The sequence below is a fragment of the Hippopotamus amphibius genome, chromosome 10 (assembly GCF_030028045.1).
Source record: "Hippopotamus amphibius kiboko isolate mHipAmp2 chromosome 10, mHipAmp2.hap2, whole genome shotgun sequence".
NCBI classification, from domain to species: Eukaryota; Metazoa; Chordata; class Mammalia; order Artiodactyla; family Hippopotamidae; genus Hippopotamus; species Hippopotamus amphibius.
Window position 1 is genome coordinate 6,505,220 of NC_080195.1, and position 18,230 is coordinate 6,523,449.

General features: G+C 36.0%; 1 protein-coding gene across 3 annotated transcripts in view; it reads right to left on the bottom strand.

The window, feature by feature from the left end:
- The window catches only part of VEGFC (vascular endothelial growth factor C), a 93,629-nt gene that overhangs the window by 35,921 nt on the left and 39,478 nt on the right, over positions 1–18,230 (bottom strand). Inside the window, exon 1 of one of the 3 annotated variants that reach the window (XM_057697082.1) lies at positions 4,792–4,827. The exons of the other annotated variants lie outside the window; for them this stretch is intronic. The gene's annotated coding sequence lies outside the window, so the exon portion shown is untranslated. Of the gene's footprint in view, positions 1–4,791; positions 4,828–18,230 lie in introns of those variants that run through there. 3 annotated transcript variants of the gene reach the window in all.

The following is an 18,230-nucleotide window of genomic DNA, read 5'->3' on the forward strand; positions in this document are numbered from 1 at the left end:
ATTAGATAATAAAACTGGCTCTGAATTTCAGCATTTCCCCTTTCTTCACTTATTGTGTGACTTGAGCGTATGAGTTCATCTCTTTAGGTCTATGATATAAAGACCTTCTGGAAGACATAGGATGATTCTTGATATACCAGACAGTTATACAAAATACAATTCTACTGAATAGATGGAGAATGGAGTGGAGAGGAGATCTCAGCTTAAACGAAAGTGACAAAATATCCTCACACAGTTTCCCAACTAAATGTGTATGAAATATTTATCTCAGGAAAATCTCACATGAGACACAAAATTCAAGATTCAACAATATTTCAGAATCTAAAAGGATTACGACTGGAGAGAAAGACGATACGAGTACGCGGGAGTATCTGTGGTCACTGCTACCTGGAGGAAAATGTCATAGGTGGGGCTGTTCTGTTTGCATGAATAGCCCTTGAACAAACAGAGCAACGTGAGACTGTAATTGGTGGGTCCCTGGGATTCTTTTCCCCATGACTCAGCCAGAATCAAAGCCAGATTGTGACCTCAACTGATCACATGAATCTCACACGAAACAGGCATGAACGTTCCCTCTACTCAAAGGAGCTGCAAAACAACATACCAATGTTATACGGCACAATGAAAAGTACCCGCAAACTGTGAAGAAGAAAGATAGTGGTGAAGAAGGGCTTTCAATTAAGTATTATTTGAAGTTTCAAGGCAAACCACTTTTGTACTTTAAACTTTTAAAGGGGAAATAATTATAACAATAATTATATCTGTAAGAGAAAATAATACATTACCCAACAAACAGGAGAAAAACATAAGCATATAATTCACAACAGAGAAAATGCAATATAAAGAAAAAAAAATACTAGAAAATAAAAATTGCTCTATTTATACTCAGGCTGAGAAAAGGCCTTTCTAAAGGTGAATAGGAAAATAAAATGTAAACTCTCTTTATGGTAGAAAACACTGTAAAAAATGAAAGACAATAAAGTAGGAAAACTATTGGCAATATGCATGACAGATGGAAAAGGACTAAAATTCTTCAAATACTGCATGAACACGTTAATAAAGAAACGTAAGCAGATACTTCAACAGAAAAATGGGCAAAGTACTTGAACTGCATAGTCACAAAGAATAAATACAGTTAATATGTATTTGGTGATCAGAAAAGTGAAGGACATGATCATCCCTTTCAATCCTGATGAGAATATTGATTTGTACAGCTATTCAAGGAAAATGTGCTATTTCAAATTGAAAGGCCTTAGAAACGAGCTCCATTTTAGACACCCAATTCACTTTGGAATTAAACTTCCTATCCAACAGGCGTGATAATATAATCATGCCAGAAATATGTACACATTTATCACGAGGCTATCTATGATAGTGAATATAAAAAAATCTATAAGACAATAATTAGGAATTGATTAAATAATGTATAGTACAAACAGAAACTAGCTCAGAGAGTGATGTCACTAAAATGATGATACAGATACATAACTGAGACATGAAAAGAGGCTGATAATACAGTCTATGAGAAAGGAGAGTACATGACATATATAGTACACCCACGCTACAGTTTCCATATGTAGTACAATCTTTTCACAGAACAATATTTCTATCTAGACAGACTGCATACGTGTGTATATATTCTCAAGAGTAAAAGGTATACAGCAAAAAATAAATTATCTTCTCCAAATTGCAAGATTATGGTAATTATTATGTTCTTTATATATTTCTATATTTTAAATTTTAAGTGATGAACATACAGAAAATTTTATTATCAAAACAAATTTAAAGTTATCTCTAAGCGTATTGAGAGGCTGTAGTATTAGCTCTCACTTCAGCCTTTCGTTCACCTTACTCTTCTTCTTTCTGCATAGAACATGCCTTTGATGTATTATTTGATTTAAAACAAGCACTGGCAAAAGCAGAAGCTATCACAGACAAAATGGTATAAAAATACCTTGATACAGAGCAATTGATTTACTTATTCCCACCAGACTTTAGTTATTGTATTTGTGTGGAAGAAAAGCAAGCTTTATCAAAAGATCCACAGACCTTATTTTAATTGAGTAACATTAGATTTCATTTCTTTGAACCCCATTTTACTCTGTAAATGGCAATAATGATATCTTCCTTATAGAGTTTTTGTGATGATTCAGATAGACATTTGATATGGAAGTATATTATATATTTTACAGCCAGGGGTGGGATCCCTTGTCATTTTAACATTTTTGGGGAGCAAAAGCACAGTACAGAGACTGTTCTTTTAGATAAACTGAATCTTGAACTATAACTCTGAGTATTTTACCAGTTCTGGGTCAGAATTTCTTTAGATCTGCCTTCTTAATTTTTGTTCTAATTGAGCAGCAACCTAGAAATTGAGATTTGTCAGCACTATTGTGCTGTTCTATGAATCCAGGGAAGATCAAACTCTTTAGGATAGATGCTCCCGGCGAACCATGGTACATCCTCATGCATAGCCTATTTTGAAGAAGTTGGAGAGGTCCCGGTAACCTAGAGTGAGTTCTGAACGAGGGACACACCAAACTCATTCAGGCAGACCTTCTATCCGTAGGAAAATTTTTTCGCAGTACTGTCATGAATCTTTATGCTCTCCAATGTTTTCCAGAATTTTGAGGTCATTTTCTTCAAATACATCCCTTTTATTTTCCAAAGAGATTTGGTGTGCCTTCAAATAGAAAGTGTCTTAGAAATGGACATGCAACTGCAGGAAAAAAGCCTAAAATAATCTAAGAATGAATCTAATTTTGCATTCTACCTTGGAGGGATCTGTTAGGTGGTTACAGTAATTACTGCTACGTAACTTCAGCAAGTGTACATTTGCAAACAGTAATCTATGCGACGTTCACTGGATGATTTTGAGATGCTATGGGATTTATGGAAATCAAAGCTGAGAGTGCAATGCTGAAGGCAGAGAGCTACAACCAGGCATAAACTCCTTCCCTGATGACTCATGCACCTAAAACACATTCCCTTCTTACTCTGCCAGGAGAAGGATGAAGCAAGATCTCTGCTTCTGGAAGTTACATGATGAGAAAGAGGTTCGGGATTTCACCCACACTCTACAATTCTCCCTGGTTATGAAGAATCATAACATGAAGTGAATACTTGATGTGATCTTGAAAAGTAGCCTCTGATCAACTCAGCAAGTTCTCCCTCTGCTGCACTGCGGTGACTACGGCTTGTTCAGATGTAGGGAGAAAGCACAAGTGCACATAGGCTGTCCTTCCTCCCAAGACCTGAGATAACCCAGAGAGTCAGTGAGAGGTGGGAAGCCATAGCCTTCATCTAGGATTAATGTTAGCAATGGATTTGCCAATGAGTGTAAATTAGCTATTAAGAAACCTACAAATCCAATGTCAACAGGCCCTTTGAACAACAATCTTAAGTTAATTGCTGTGCTGTATATAAATTTGGCACTCATTTAATACTTTACGAAGTTGAGAAGTCATAAGGAAGTGCATATAATTATGGAAAATTTCCTTTCACCTAAAACCATATATTCTTTTTCTTTTTAGATTTTCAGCATATTTTTACATCAGTGTATTCTTTTTTAATCTAAGCTGTGATTTTTAAAAAATATAAGCTGCCATTTACATTTCTGTTTTTCACACACACTGCAGTCAGCAATAGCATCACCCATGCCACCATCACAGCAATGCATCCTTAAAGCCAGCAGAGTCTACATTCAAAGCCATTCCCATCCAGGTTTCCATTCCAAGGGTCAGCTTCTCAGGAGAGCCAGTTACAAATGGCAAATAAACATAAATATTTACATAGAGACCTCAGAATCCATTTTCTCCAAAGGTAGTCTTTCTGATTGGATTACTGCTCGTGGCTGTGGCTATTAAAAGCATATACTCTTATCAAATAGTCACAATCAGAATGGAAAGAATGGGCAAGAGTCCATCAAAGAAAGGTTTGATCACACTGCTGTATTTTCAGGAAGTGACCCCAAAGGGTCATAGGCAAATCTGGTTTGTTGTCTAATATAGCTATACTGGGGGCAGAGGGAGAAAAATTGCGTAATGTTCAAACTGGAAAAGAAGGGATTTTTTTGTTGTTGTTGTTAAACTGTCCATATGCCATTTAAAAATGTCTGGCTCAAGTAATATTTTATATTTGAAAGAAATGTACATTTTCATGGACTATTGCATAAGGCACAGGGAAGATGACTCGATTAAATTATCTGCTTAATAAGAAGTTTACTAGAAAGCTCGAAAAGGAAATATGTGTCACCTTATTCATCATATACTTCATCTCTTTGTCCTGAGAAACCAAAATATCAGTAGGGATCAAACTGTCATAAGGTAGTGATCAAGGTAAATAACTTTATCACTGGGTTTTCTTCCTTTTCTTGAAAATGGGGTCTAATCCAATCATTAGAATAAGTGGTTGCTGAAGTTATTCTGCACATAAAACAGCAAAGCAACCTGCTTCTTCACTCGGGCTCATTTAGCAATGGCATCGTAAGACGGATGAACTTGTGGTTCGTTCTGTTTCCTTCAGCTAACCAACCGCCCATTCTGGGCAAACGTATAAATTGTAAAAGTATATGCTAATTATTTAAAAATACCTTTTTAAAGCAAAATTTGGGCTAGGTGGCATAACAGAGAGAGTTTAGATTTGAGAAACCATCCAATACTTGGTTATAAAACTTACTTGTAAAAACATCCTTTGGTAGAAAATCACAAATAATTCTGGAAAATCGAATGGTATCCTTTCAAGGAATAGAAATTTGTAACTGTTTTACAAAACCTTAGCAAATCATTTTACCTAATGTTTCAGTGAAGTGTCAGGGTCAGGATTCTTTCACCCACAGGTCACCCCTCATCCAGGTCTACACCAACCTGATGTGCCACACATGGGTAGCCCTGGAAGCAGATATTTGCATTTTAGTTTAAGGTTGGAAGTCTTTCATTGGAAGTTTTAAGTGTTAATTTGATTTTTGCCTAATCCTCTGAAATTTTTATTGTAAATGTTGAGAATAATGCCATAGTAAAGAAAGTGTTCTTTAAAATCTATGATTGATAGCATAAATTATTTATTTTTTAAAAATAAAAGTTACTCTTTTGGTTTACCAAAAATTTATATGAATTAAATAAAAAGTCAAATATTTATTTCACCAAAATCTAAGTAAATAGACTCATAAAATATTTTAAATATTCGTTCTCAATTACGTTATTTTTGAGACAACTTTCTAAAGTCAACGTAGATAATGTCATGTCCGCGTAATCAATGCAAAGGACGAGATACTCTATACACACTGATTCCTTGCACTGAACACTGAAAATCACTTGCTTATCTCTTATTTCCGAATGGAATTGACTTTTATTTCCTTGTAGAGTGGCAAAATAGTCTCAGAAATATTAATTCCGTTCTTCTTCTAGATATGGTTGCAAAAATAGCACCAGGTAGGTGCAGCTATAAATAGAGAAAGCATTTACTGACTACTAAAGAAATGTCAAAAAACTAAAACTTATTAATTGAATATTCCTATATACATATCAGTAGAGCAGTAGCTCCCAACCGGGAATGATCTCCCCTCCCCCAGGGTCATTCATCAAGGCCTGCAGATGTTTTTGGTTTCAGAGCTGTGGGGGTGATGCTATTGGCATTAGTAAGTACAGGCTAAGAATCCTGCTAAACGTGCCAGAACGGGCAGGGCAGTCTCCCCCCAAAAAAGAAATATTCAGGCAAATGTGTCAAGAGCAGCGCTGCTGGAAAACGCTGCAGGGGAGTGTGTGGACTTGGTCACTTATCAGCCTTTTAAGAACACATCAGAAGGTAGGAAATTTGTGTGAATTTCACCTTGTAAAATCCCTAGAGACATCAGAAAGAGTGAGTGAATGGGTCTGAAACACCACCAGCAGATGGACTTAGTAATTGTAACATTCTTAGGGAGATTTATTTGCTGTCCAGGGTGCCATTATTTTCCTTTTTACATAGACATATTTTAACAGATTTCTGGTCAAACCATTTTCCAAAGTAACTGTACCAACTGACAATTTACACTCCCCAGGGCTGTAGGTACAAGTTCCCTGGCCCCGTGTCTTTGCCAACATCTAGTAGTGTCAGTTTTTGCACTCCAGTCCCTCTCACGGGTGTGGGCTACTATCTCGTTGTGGCTTTAATGAGTAGTCCCTGGATGACTGATAATACTGAGCCTTTCTTGTTATTTGAACACTGGGTTACCCTCTTTTAAAAAGCTTTGCACCCGGGGAGGGTGGGGGGGATTTGGGGGGGGGAGTCAAGGAAGGGAGGGAATACGGGGATATGTGTATAAAAACAGTTGATCGAACTTGGTGTACCCCTAAAAAAATAATAAATAAATAAATAAAATTAAAAAAAAAAGAAAAAAAAAAAAGCTTTGCACCCATTTCTGTTGGCCGTTTTTTATTGATTTCTAAGAGTTCTTAACATATTCTGGATATAAGTTCTATGTCAAATATGTGTAGTGCAAACATCTTCTTCCACTAGGAAACTTGTAATTTTACTCTCAGTGGTGTCTTTTGGAATTCTTAATATTCATGATGTCTGAATTTTTCTTTATGGTCAGTACTTTTGGTGCATTTAAAAAAAATCTTTACCACAAAGTCATGAAAATATCGTATGTTATCTTCTAGAATCTTTATTGTTTTACTTTTCACACTTGGGCCTACGATTAACTGAGACTTGATTTTTTAGCATAGTGTGAGGTAGAGGTCATGATTCTCTTTTTTCCCCATAATTAATTTTAATGAAAAGCCCATGCTTTCACCATAGCACTGTGCTAGTTCCTTTGCTGTAATCATATGACTATTTGTGTTGGCTCTGCATTGGTCTTTTTGTCTACCCTTATGCCAGGAGCACACTACAACAGTTTTATAATTAATCTTGATGTTCAATATTATCTGGTTTATACCAAAATGCCCCCGATTTTAATATCCTTGACGTACAAAAATTATTTGCAGTTTCACTTCTTTCCTTTTCTGTGAGTAATCTCAATTATGGTTTTTGCAATAAACTTGAGGTATTTGATGGCATTAAATAATATGAATCAAATACATAGCTGAGTGTCTTGCTTACAGTAGGCACTCAAGGATAGCAATAGTTTGGTAACAGCAGTAAACGTGGGCAATGATTATATTAAGGGATATTCATGACACTCCATAAATGGTTCAATTCTCAAAGCACACTTTAATATTAATTCTTATTCACTTAAAACCTGTGTTCCTTGTGAAATCTCGTTTTCTCCCACCATATGTACACAGTACTTAAACATCACATAACGCATACACAAAGATATATTTCTAACAAAATATGTAACTGAATTATGGTTTCTCCAGGGCAGATCATGTTTTGGAGAATCACACATGCACTGTACAGAATAACACTAAGAACATGTGTTTGGGGCACAGATATACCTGTGTTTGAATCTCACCTTCTCCACTTACTATGCATATGACCTTTGAGGGTCATTTTCCCATATGAAATATGATGATTGCTGTAAAAATAAGCTACTTTGAAATAAAGAATGTAAAAAGCCCAGTGCTTGTCTATAGTAAGTTTTTCATAAGTGTAGAAAATGATGATATTAGTAATACCCCCAGCCTATGGTTTCCCATTTATAAATGTAGATCATAAAATGTATCGTGCAAAGCTTCTCTGTGTGTAAACAAGAAAATATTTGTAAAGGCAAAGCACATGGGAAGAGGGCTGGCACACTAAGCAGTCCCTTGTCCCTAATAAGATGTTTTAAATAAACAGCAAAGAAGGGAAAATTTTATGAATGTACAACTTTTATTGAATGACTACTATGGGCCAAAGCCTGACCTAGGCATGCTATTTATAACCAAGGTTTCTCCTTTCATTGAGTTACATGCTAGAAATGATATACAATTTTTTGAGGTCTGAGAATATTAATAATAAGATCCTCAAATTTGTTTCTTTTCCAAAGAATTTGCTAATTTTAAGGCATACCTGTTTTGTATATTGCAATTAATTCCAGAGGAATTTTTTGTTCCTTATGTGCTTCTATGTCTAAAAGATTCCAGATTATTTACCAAAGTGTCAGGGAGGGGAATTTGTTGCTATGAAACAATGTTGAGTAAAACAAAGTTGAATTATTTAACCAGAAGCACTGTGTCTGAAAACACAAAAATTTCATTTGGCATTTTTACTAACCTTTGAGCTGTTAAATTTCTCTTTATAATTAAAACCTACTCAATGATTTTTTTTTCAAAATACCAAAAGCAGAAATTCTAAGCATGCTTTCATTTATAAATTCATTTACTCAACTACTTATTTTCTTTGGTACTGATTTTGGACCACAGTTGCACTCTGGCTCTGGAAGGGGTGTGTGTGTGTGTGTGTGTGATGGGTGGTTGGGGTATGCTGAGGATACACACCCAGTAAATAACCAAGCTAAAAAAATGATGACAGCCTGTTGCCGTATCTAATTCAATATTGAGGATTTGGAATGTTTTCCTGAGGGCAGCATCGCTCAGCTTTAGGGAACCCATAGCCACTCCCTTATCAAGTCAGGTACTCCTAGATCCCTAACTGCTCTGGAACAGCTCTGCTCAACCCTGGGGAAGTTCTGAATAGTCTTCCTTAGCATTTTAGCAAGTGTCAGAAAAATTTTTTCGTTAACAATCCTTACCACCAGTTCATTCATCCCATGCCAGTTTATTCCCCTCCTAATTTCAAACCATCTCCCTCATTCTTGCATTCAGTGGACAAACCTGCCTCACACTTCGTAAAGAAAAGAGATGTCAGACAGCAACTCCTATGCAAAATGAATACAATGCTTCTTCTCACCCTCTCCAAAGCTGGTAACTCTACAGGTGCTTGTATCTGTCCCGTCCCAGCAACACTACTCTTGTTCAGCCTGCCTCTCTCTCTCTCTCACTCTGCCTCTCTCTCTCTCCTGTAGTGTTCCTATTAGCATGGGAAACTGTGGCTCTCCTGAATTTTAAAAACTAAATACAAATAAAACCATCAGCAAGCAGAAAAAAATCGCTTTTTAGGTCCACATCCCTACCGAGCTACCGCCACGTTTCTGCTTTCCTTCCCAGCCTCCATTTGGAAAGCGCTGTCTATATCTGCACTATTCCTCACCTCCCAATCACTTGGTTTTTTAAATTTTTTAAAGAACTTTTATTGAGATATAATTGACATACAATAAACTGCATATATTTAAAGTGTACAATTTGATATTTTTTTTCTTATTAGTAATGTATATATGGCAGTCCCAATCTTCCAACCAATCATTTGTTGAGGCTCCCACAGTTACTCCACTGGAACTGAGTTCCCTCAACTTCCGCGGGAGCTCTCTGTGCCCCGTTACACTTCACCTCTATCTGCAGATCACCCTGCTCTTATCCCATCAAAACCATGTGCTCTTTTTCTCCCTGAGCCACACTTTTCTGTGTTTCTTTTTCCCTTAGTGGCTGTTATTATCAGTAACCTTGGCTGACTTCCCTGATATGTAATCCCAAGTGTTTGAGTTCTCAGAGCTCAGAAATAGTTTCCCTGGCATCCTCCTGATACTCCTTTCTGAGCATCCTCATCCTTTCCCAACCCTGAAAAATGGTGGGATTTTTCAAGGTCTCATTCTTAACATATCTAAAACGGAACTGATGAATTTCCTCTCCAAATACATTTCCTCCCGGGTTTTTCCCAGTTCATTAAAACTAACTAACCTATTGCTCATTCAAGAGTCTGGGAATTAACACTTATTATCTCTCTTTCCCTTATTCCTAAATATAATCTATCAGCAAGTACTAATAATCTTACCTCTAAAACACAGCAATTTTTCTCCATGCCCATTGCTGACCTCCGAGTTCAAGCCGCCAATATCTCTCTTCTCATTTATTGCATTACCTTCATAACCGATCTTCTCAGATGCTCTATTTACCACTCCAGGTGACTCTCCACCCACAAATCACAAGAATCCTTGATAAACACTCATTGATTGAATGAACCCACTCACCCACGTTTCAGTGGCTCAGACTTCAGATAAAATCCGGTCTAAGGCCCTGAGCATCTGACTGCCACCAACGCTTCAGTCTCTTCTCATACCATTCCTGCCCTCAGTCATAGAACATTGGTATCTCCAACATGCCAAGCTGTTTTCAAGTTTAAAACCTCAGAAAAATCTGTTCCGTTCCTAGAACTGTATACAGGCGGGGCTTTCTCTCCTAAGGCTTCAACTGAAAGGTCACATAGTCACTGCAACTTTCCATCCACTGTAACTGAGTAACCTGGCTGACATAAACTATTTCAGCACCTTTTTGTTTCTTCCCTATTATTTTAGACATCGCAAACACTAGCTTATTTACTCTTATTTACTCCCTTGCATGCCTGTTTTATTGCCTACTGTATACGTACTACCTTTGTAGACTCTCTGGCATATGGTACTTAGTCAAAGAAATAAATGAAAGAGTAGCATAGGTTAAAAGTAGTTTCCTGTCATATTTCATGTCATGGAAGAACTCTATAAATAATGCTTTCCGAAAACCAGAGCAACATTAGAAAAATATTTTAAGGTAATTTAACTCAAATCTTATTAAAATAGCAAAAAAGTAATTATTGATAATGATGTATTTTTTTTTCTTAAGATGACTAAGGTATCATTTAGGAAATCGACCCCAGTTTAGTCTGAATCAAGGAATAAGAAAATAACCACAATTTTCTTCTTAAAAATAATATTGAAAAACAGTACAACATTTTTATTTTAACTATTTCAACGTTTAATATTTAAACTCTTTGACAAGGTTAAGTCAGTGGTGGATAGGAAATCCACATCCCTTTAATCTGAATATTTTTCTCTATTTTATTTTCGCACTCAAAAATCAAATATGGATAGTCAGCTCTTAGGAAAAATGTTAAAATCCAGGAATACAAGAAAGACAGAAAGAAGAAAAAAAGAAAGTCTGATCCACATAGAACTCATAAAAAGTAACAAGTTTTTATTCACACAAAGATTAATAAATGAAAATTGGATTAATGAAGACCCAACCTGTTCTATATTTTAAGTGGAAATTTTTTAAGCACTTTATTGCATTTTCCCCCTTTAGGTAATGCAAAGTGAAATAAAGCACATGGCCTCAGAAATACGTTCTGAAGTCAGTGGTTTGGGGCATGAACAGGAAAGACAGAATTAAGTTGCAACTGAAACATTACACCTTTAGCTCCTCTTTTCCCACATCATAGAGGTTATCAAAGGCATCGCAGAGCTCTATAAGGCTGCCATTGATTTTATTTCTCAAACTCAGGAATCTAAAGTCTAGGACCTTGGAGAATCGTCTTCTTTTCACCACCTCTGTTTCTCTAGTACACAGAGCCTTACTGAACTGCCATGTACTGTGTCTGGCCCCAACCTCTTATTAGCTAGAGAAAGTAGTAGAAATTTACAACTATCCCCATTTCATCAGAATGGAAGTCCTGCCACACCACAAAATAAAGGTGAAAAGGACATGAAGGACAGAGGTGGTTGCAAAAGACCCAAACCAAAAGGGAACGAAACGATAAAGCAAAACCAACAACCACAAAGTTCACAGGAAATTTAGGGGTTAGGACCACTGAGTTCAGTATCAGTAAGAATCAAATATTTAATTTATATATCCTTTCCCTTGCGATGATAAAGCATCGCTGACAACATTTCTAATGTGTCAATTCTTATATCAGCTGATGAGCAGAAGCAGGCATGGGTCACGACAAATGTATGATGAAGTAATGTAAAAACCTGTCATCTAGTTGGTTTTACTTTTTCCTACAGATCTGATGCTTCTACATGCATTTTTCAGTTTATTAATGATATGTATTGGCACCAGAGCGAAAACCAAGTCAGCCATGAATGAAAAATTAATCTCTCAACTTCTAGTTAAATTTGGCAGATTCAAAGCAAGTGTATAGCTCTGCTTCCTCCCAGAACGTCTCTGAAATAGGGATAACGTATGATAACCAAAGAGGTGAAAAGAACAGGATAGGAGAGAATGGTAGATGAAAGATACTGATGTTTTGAAGATAAACACACAGAGGTGTTATCAGAGGAGACAGAGCTGGAAACCACGAGCCTGTAGGTGGGAAGAAGAAGTCATCAGATCCACTAATATATTTACTCCCAGGTACTTGGCAAAATGCAGGTGAAGAAACAGATAAAAATGGGGAGATGGGTTGAAGTTAACTTAAAGACTAAATTTAGCCCTAGCTCCTCCATGGATCACCTCCATCCAGTCAAGCCACTAAATCTTTGAAATCCTAGCCTGATTCTCGAGGCTCATGCCAGGGAGAAACTGAAAGAGAGAGAGAGCTCCAAGGCCAAGGTCCCTAGGATAGCAAAGAGCCAGACAAGACTTACAGAAAAGAAGAGACGACGAAGAAAAGCCTACACAAAAAACATCACATTTTCAAGTTCCTTACTTTGCTCGGTCCCATGCGGGCGGGCAGCCAGACTTACACACCCTCAGCAGCCCTCCACCGCCACTGTGCCTACCCCTCCTCCCCTCACCCCTGCAAGTCATAGAATGATTTTTCTCAGGAGAGTCTTTGTGGCCACAGGGAAAAGATATATAGTTCCTTACAGAGATGTTTCCTACCCGCTTGCTCTATATTAAATCCTATCAACTGACCAGCTCCACAACCCAGAGGGAGCTTCTACTGATTTTTTTTTTCAGTGGCTCAGCCTTAAATATAAACAATAACAACGACAAAGGAGGATAAGAAATTTGAGGGAAATTGCCAATGTAAAAAAAGAGAGAAATAAAACAAATGGGACCTAACAAAAACAGAATATATGGGAAGTAGAAGAACCCTTAAAGAAAACCCCTACAATATGTTCAGATATTATTAGAGAAGACAATACATTTATAAAACATGCGCATCAGAAGACATAGTACCAAACCTGCACACACACTTCGAAAAAATAAAGTAGGAAAAATACACGTCCCACCTTATTCGATGAGGCCATTATTACTGACACCAAAGTGAGACACATACAGGCAAAACAGTTTCTTAGAGGCATAGTTTTTCTTGAGCCATTTAAGCAATATTTTCAAATTGATATCTTGGCTCTTGATTATTCCCTTTTTTCACATGGGACAATTGTGGTCATCATTATTCAACAAGGACTTAAACTCTTGCACGCGAGAGACTATTCTCTGTGGACATGGAGTCTGGTAAACGAGTTTGAGAGCGATTGGGACTGAAACTTAGACTACTTGGTCTATATTTGCACAGTGAGGGCGAGGGAAAAATATCCACATGAATACCCAGTTTCTCCATTCACAAAGGATGAATAGAGAAGACCATGGGAGGACTCGTTTTGAGGGCAAATGACGGTTTATTTCAGACATTTAAGTTGGGAAGCATTTAAGACATCCGTGTGGAAATGAGGGGACAGTAGGATATATGGTTCCACTGATCAGGAGAAGTCTATCCTAAAATTAAGTATGACAGTTGTCTATGTGTCTGGCTGGCACATGAAGCCACATGTGCGGTTAAGAAGGTACAGAGTGAGCTGCACAGAACCTAGGTTGGGGAGCTACAAAAACTGACCTTCAGAATCCAGAGGATGAACCCGTGACACAGCAAAGGAGAGGTATAAAGAGGTATTGTCATGAAATGTAAAGACAAGACGGTGTTTCTGAAAGGAGGGAATGGTTTCACATGAAAGTCTAATTCTTCTGCCCACTCTGTAAGATGATAACCAGAAGGTTGTGTCGCTCAGCACGTGCGCAGGGGCGGTGATTGATCTAGCAGCGTGCAGGGCAGAAAACAGGTGCACAAAACACAGAGGGGGTGATTCTCTGGCTGATGACTTACGTAAGAGAATGAGCATTTTCCTAACCAGCTCTTGCTAATTTGTTAAATGAATGAACTTGGGTTTGGGGGTATCTAAGACATGGGTTTGAGGAACCCTGACTAGAAAGCGACTACTAAAAACGCACCAGCAGGAGGTTTTCAAGGGAACCAAATACTAATCACAGTCACAAAATCCAAGATCCAAGACGCTCCCATTTTTGAGAATAGATTTCAAAACCACCTTGCAATTCAGTGGAATCCATGAAAGTGGATGAAAAGGGCATGAATACATAACTTAAACATCTCTGATAAAACGTGTTTCCAAAATATAAAGGGACCCTCAAACTCAATGATAAGCAAATAACAACAAAAATGGGCAAAAGATCTGATCAGACATGTAACCAAAGAAGGTTAACAGACGGCAAATAATTGCATGAAAAAATGCTCAACGTTTCTGATTATTAGGGAAAGGGTCATTATAACCTTCACAGATGCCACTTCACATTGGTTAGAATGGATAAAATTTTTAAAACTACAATAATAAGACCAACAAGGCTGTGGAGAGACTGGAATCTCATATTGCTGGAGGAAATGTAAAATTGTACAGCTACTTTGTAAAAACAGTCTGGTAGTTTCCTATAAAGTTAAACATATGCTTAGCAGCAGTTCCACTCCCAGATATTTAATTAAGTGAAAGGCAAATTTAAGTTCACGTAAAATTTGTACACGTGTATTTATAGAGAGTTTATTCATCATCATGAAAACTGAAAACAATGCAAATGTCCTTTAACAGAGTAGATGGATACACACATACAAGGGAATATTATTTCAGCCATAAAAAGGAAGTACTGATATTTGCAACAATATAGATAAATCTCAACTGAATTATAATGAGTAAAAGAAGCCACACTCAAACTGCTCCTCACTGTATGATTCTCTTTATATGACACTCTGAAATAAGCAAACCCATAAGGAGAGTATCTGCGCAGTGGTTGCTAAAAGATAGAGGGGGAGAAAGAGGTTGACTCCAAAATGGCAAAAAGCAGCAATTTTTGGAGAGGGAGCTGACCCAACTCGTCTGCATCTTGACTGTGGCAGTGGTTACCACACGTATATAATTTGTCACAACTCACTATAAAGAGTGAATCTCCCTGTATGTAATTATATCTTAATGAAAAGGAATGGGACCTAAATATAACTAAAATTTAAATCTATGTAAACTGAAGGCTAAAATAAAATTTTAAACATCTTCAAAGTATTTACACTAGTAGAAGCTAACAGGTCAGTTTAAAGGGGAAACACAACCTTAACACTACTGATTTTTTATTTAAAAAATTAAATCTATAATTCAGCTTTTTTCCTAGAAAAAATTGTTTGGTACACACAGGACTTCATGAGATTCCTCTTTTCTGCCATTTCAAACTGTGTGATTTTATCTTCTGAGTTGAGAGCAATATTGTACTATCTTGTGGGACTTGAGAAGAGTGGTGATCAGGTCAAATTTGGGCTTTGTTTCCAATTACCAGCTAAGCAACTTTTGAAGAGTTACTAAAATTCTCTGGGTTTGTTTTCCCATTAAAAAGATACTGATTTTTAATACTTGTATAGAAAGTTGTTCAATTGATTTGTTTTTACAGACACATGCAAAGTGTGATAAATAAAAGATTGAATAAGAAAGTCAAATCTACTTCAGGTTTAGGTGAAAACTACATGGTGGCCTGCTACACTGTTACCTGTAATTTCAGCAAACATTTTATAATTAAAAACATTTAATAGTTATTGTAATAAATGAGTTATACAAGTGCTCAATAAATAGAAAGAACTATTTAAATAGAAAGAATGTTTTCTAACATAACATTCTATCTTAGAAAACCCCATCTTTAGACTGGTAAGAGAAAAAATACACCACAAACAAATGGTTATATTTTTAACTAAAAATAACTGCTTTTAGAAAACCTAATGTGTAGTCATCATTGACTGACCGCTTTTGGGAAAATTGAGTGAAAGAAATTTGCAGACTGTAAGAAACTGGTTAAAATTGCAAAAGTAGGAGAAACCTAAAGTAATATAAAATCATTTGAAAATAAAATGTTTAAAACAAATGTTTGTGTGTATGTATTGATATGTGCATATGTACATATTCATTACAAATTATATACTCACATGCAAAGTTTAGGATGTCATTTATAAAATAGCTGTGGAGAAATGTTTACCCAGCTTCTATGTATGCGGTCTTATAGTAATAATTTTAAGAAAATATTAAAGACAACCATCATTTTTATGACTGTACAAAAGCAGAAATTTAATAAAATAATCTGAAAACATTCAATTTTTTCCTTTTCCTTTAAACTATTGGCAAGGCAACTATTTCTGATTTTACTAAAGATGTCATCTATAGCTGTTCAAGGAACCATTCCCTGCTTGGAAAGAGTTTCCAGTAGATTCCTCTGTAATGGAATTTTACTGTTTATTTTTCAATCTATGGGGAGTCTTTTTTTCTAGCAATATACAGTTCTCTCTTTTCTTGGAGCTTCTTCCTATATCACTTACTAACTGAAATAGATTCAGATATACCTTTCAATTCCCCAGGTTCTATTAACATTTCTCGAAACCAGTCTTTTAGGTACAATGAAAATCTGTCTTCCATGCTTTAATTTTCTTCACATATTTTTCTAACATCCTTCTCTGTTATCCAACACTTTCACTCACACTTTCAAGATCAAAATTCAGATTGCTTTGTAACCTTGCTACTTCATCTTGGTAAAATTAGTGATTGCATTTGTTTTTATTTTAACAATTTAAATTTCAACAGTATAAAATACTTTCATTATTCAGAACAGTGCAAATCTGTCCACTTTTGCATGTAAAAAGATAGAATTCTGACTCATAAGTTTTTGGCCGAGTTTTAATCTTTATATATTACAATATAGAAAAAAAAAGAAAAAAACCCCAAATATTAGTAGGTATATACCACCACTACTGGCTCTTTTTTCAGCACTGGGCGCTTTGGACAGAGGCTCTTAGAGGAAAACTTCCTGGAAACTAAATTCTTAACTTTGCCTATTTTGGAGCATAGGAATTCAATGGAGCAAGAGACTGTGAAACATATAAGAGCTTGCAACTGCAGGCTTATGAATGCTGACACTGAATAGAATATCGTGAGGTTTAATCTTGGGGGACTTAATACTGACCTACAAGTGTGAAGGGACATTGGGCCAAGCAGCATCATAGCTACTGCTTCAGGAGGTGCTTGCCATTGGGCTCAGTTCCAAAATCACTATTTGAAAGGACTATAAAATTGTTTCCATGAGGTATGTAAAATTCTTTCTTATAATCTTTTGAAATCTATCTTATGTAAACTGGCACATTTAAATAGCTCTCTGTAATATCTAAAATAGCAACGGCTTTGGAAATTAATTGGCCTTAATTGAAAAAGGGGTACCTGTTTATTCAAAAATGGATTTACTTCCATTGTTTCCTGCTAGAGAAAAGGCACCATCTCCACCTTTGAGCATCATCTCCTCCAGGGAGATTTACGCCCTAATTTTTGTAAGCAGAGAATTCTGTAAGGGCTCCAGCTCTGAAAATTATCTCTTGAATAAGAAGAAAAATATTGGAATACTTTGCACCTAAGTCACTAATACAAAAATAAAAGACTGCATGCTTTTAAACAATAGGTAGCTTTGAATTTCTTTCTTTGTTAAAGTTCATCCACATTTCAGTCAAGCTTTTCATAATAAAGTGACCATACTTCGTTTAATTAGCTTATGGTTAGATTTTGTGGTGTTTTCAATTGTAACTTTAACAATTAGTCTGTATATGCACTCAACATAGAAGTTAAAAGCCCAGATTTTAGATCTGGCCTTAGAGGTAAAAAATCAGCTGCATATACATTATTTAATCTCTTTGTGCTTCAATTAATTCTACTGTAAAAAGGATATAATAAACGCATCTGCCTCAGGACTAGTGATGATTAAAAGAGATGATGTGCATATAGAACCCAGTATATTTCTTGGTATACAAAGTGAGCACTGTATAAGTATGAAACCATTTTCTCTGAGACTCCAAGAGAAGTATGTATTTTAAAGTTAAACTTATACATATACAAGGAATGAAAGGTTATTTTGGATATAAATATTCATTTCAGTGAAAATATCTCTTGTGATTTTTAAAATGTTTCTTTTATAAAATTGTTAAGTATTTTGTAATTGCTCCAACATTTTTTATATTCCTAAATAGGGTACTGTTAACCAAATTAAAAACAATTCTTAGCTAAACACATAGAGATAGAAGAAACATCATAGAAAACTATAGACTAAATATTTATTAGTGAGCTGTGCAGTGAATCATAACTGATTTTATTTTTAAGGATGTATTTTAAAATAATGATTCTTCTAGTTCAACAAATGATAATTATTTTTTAAGAA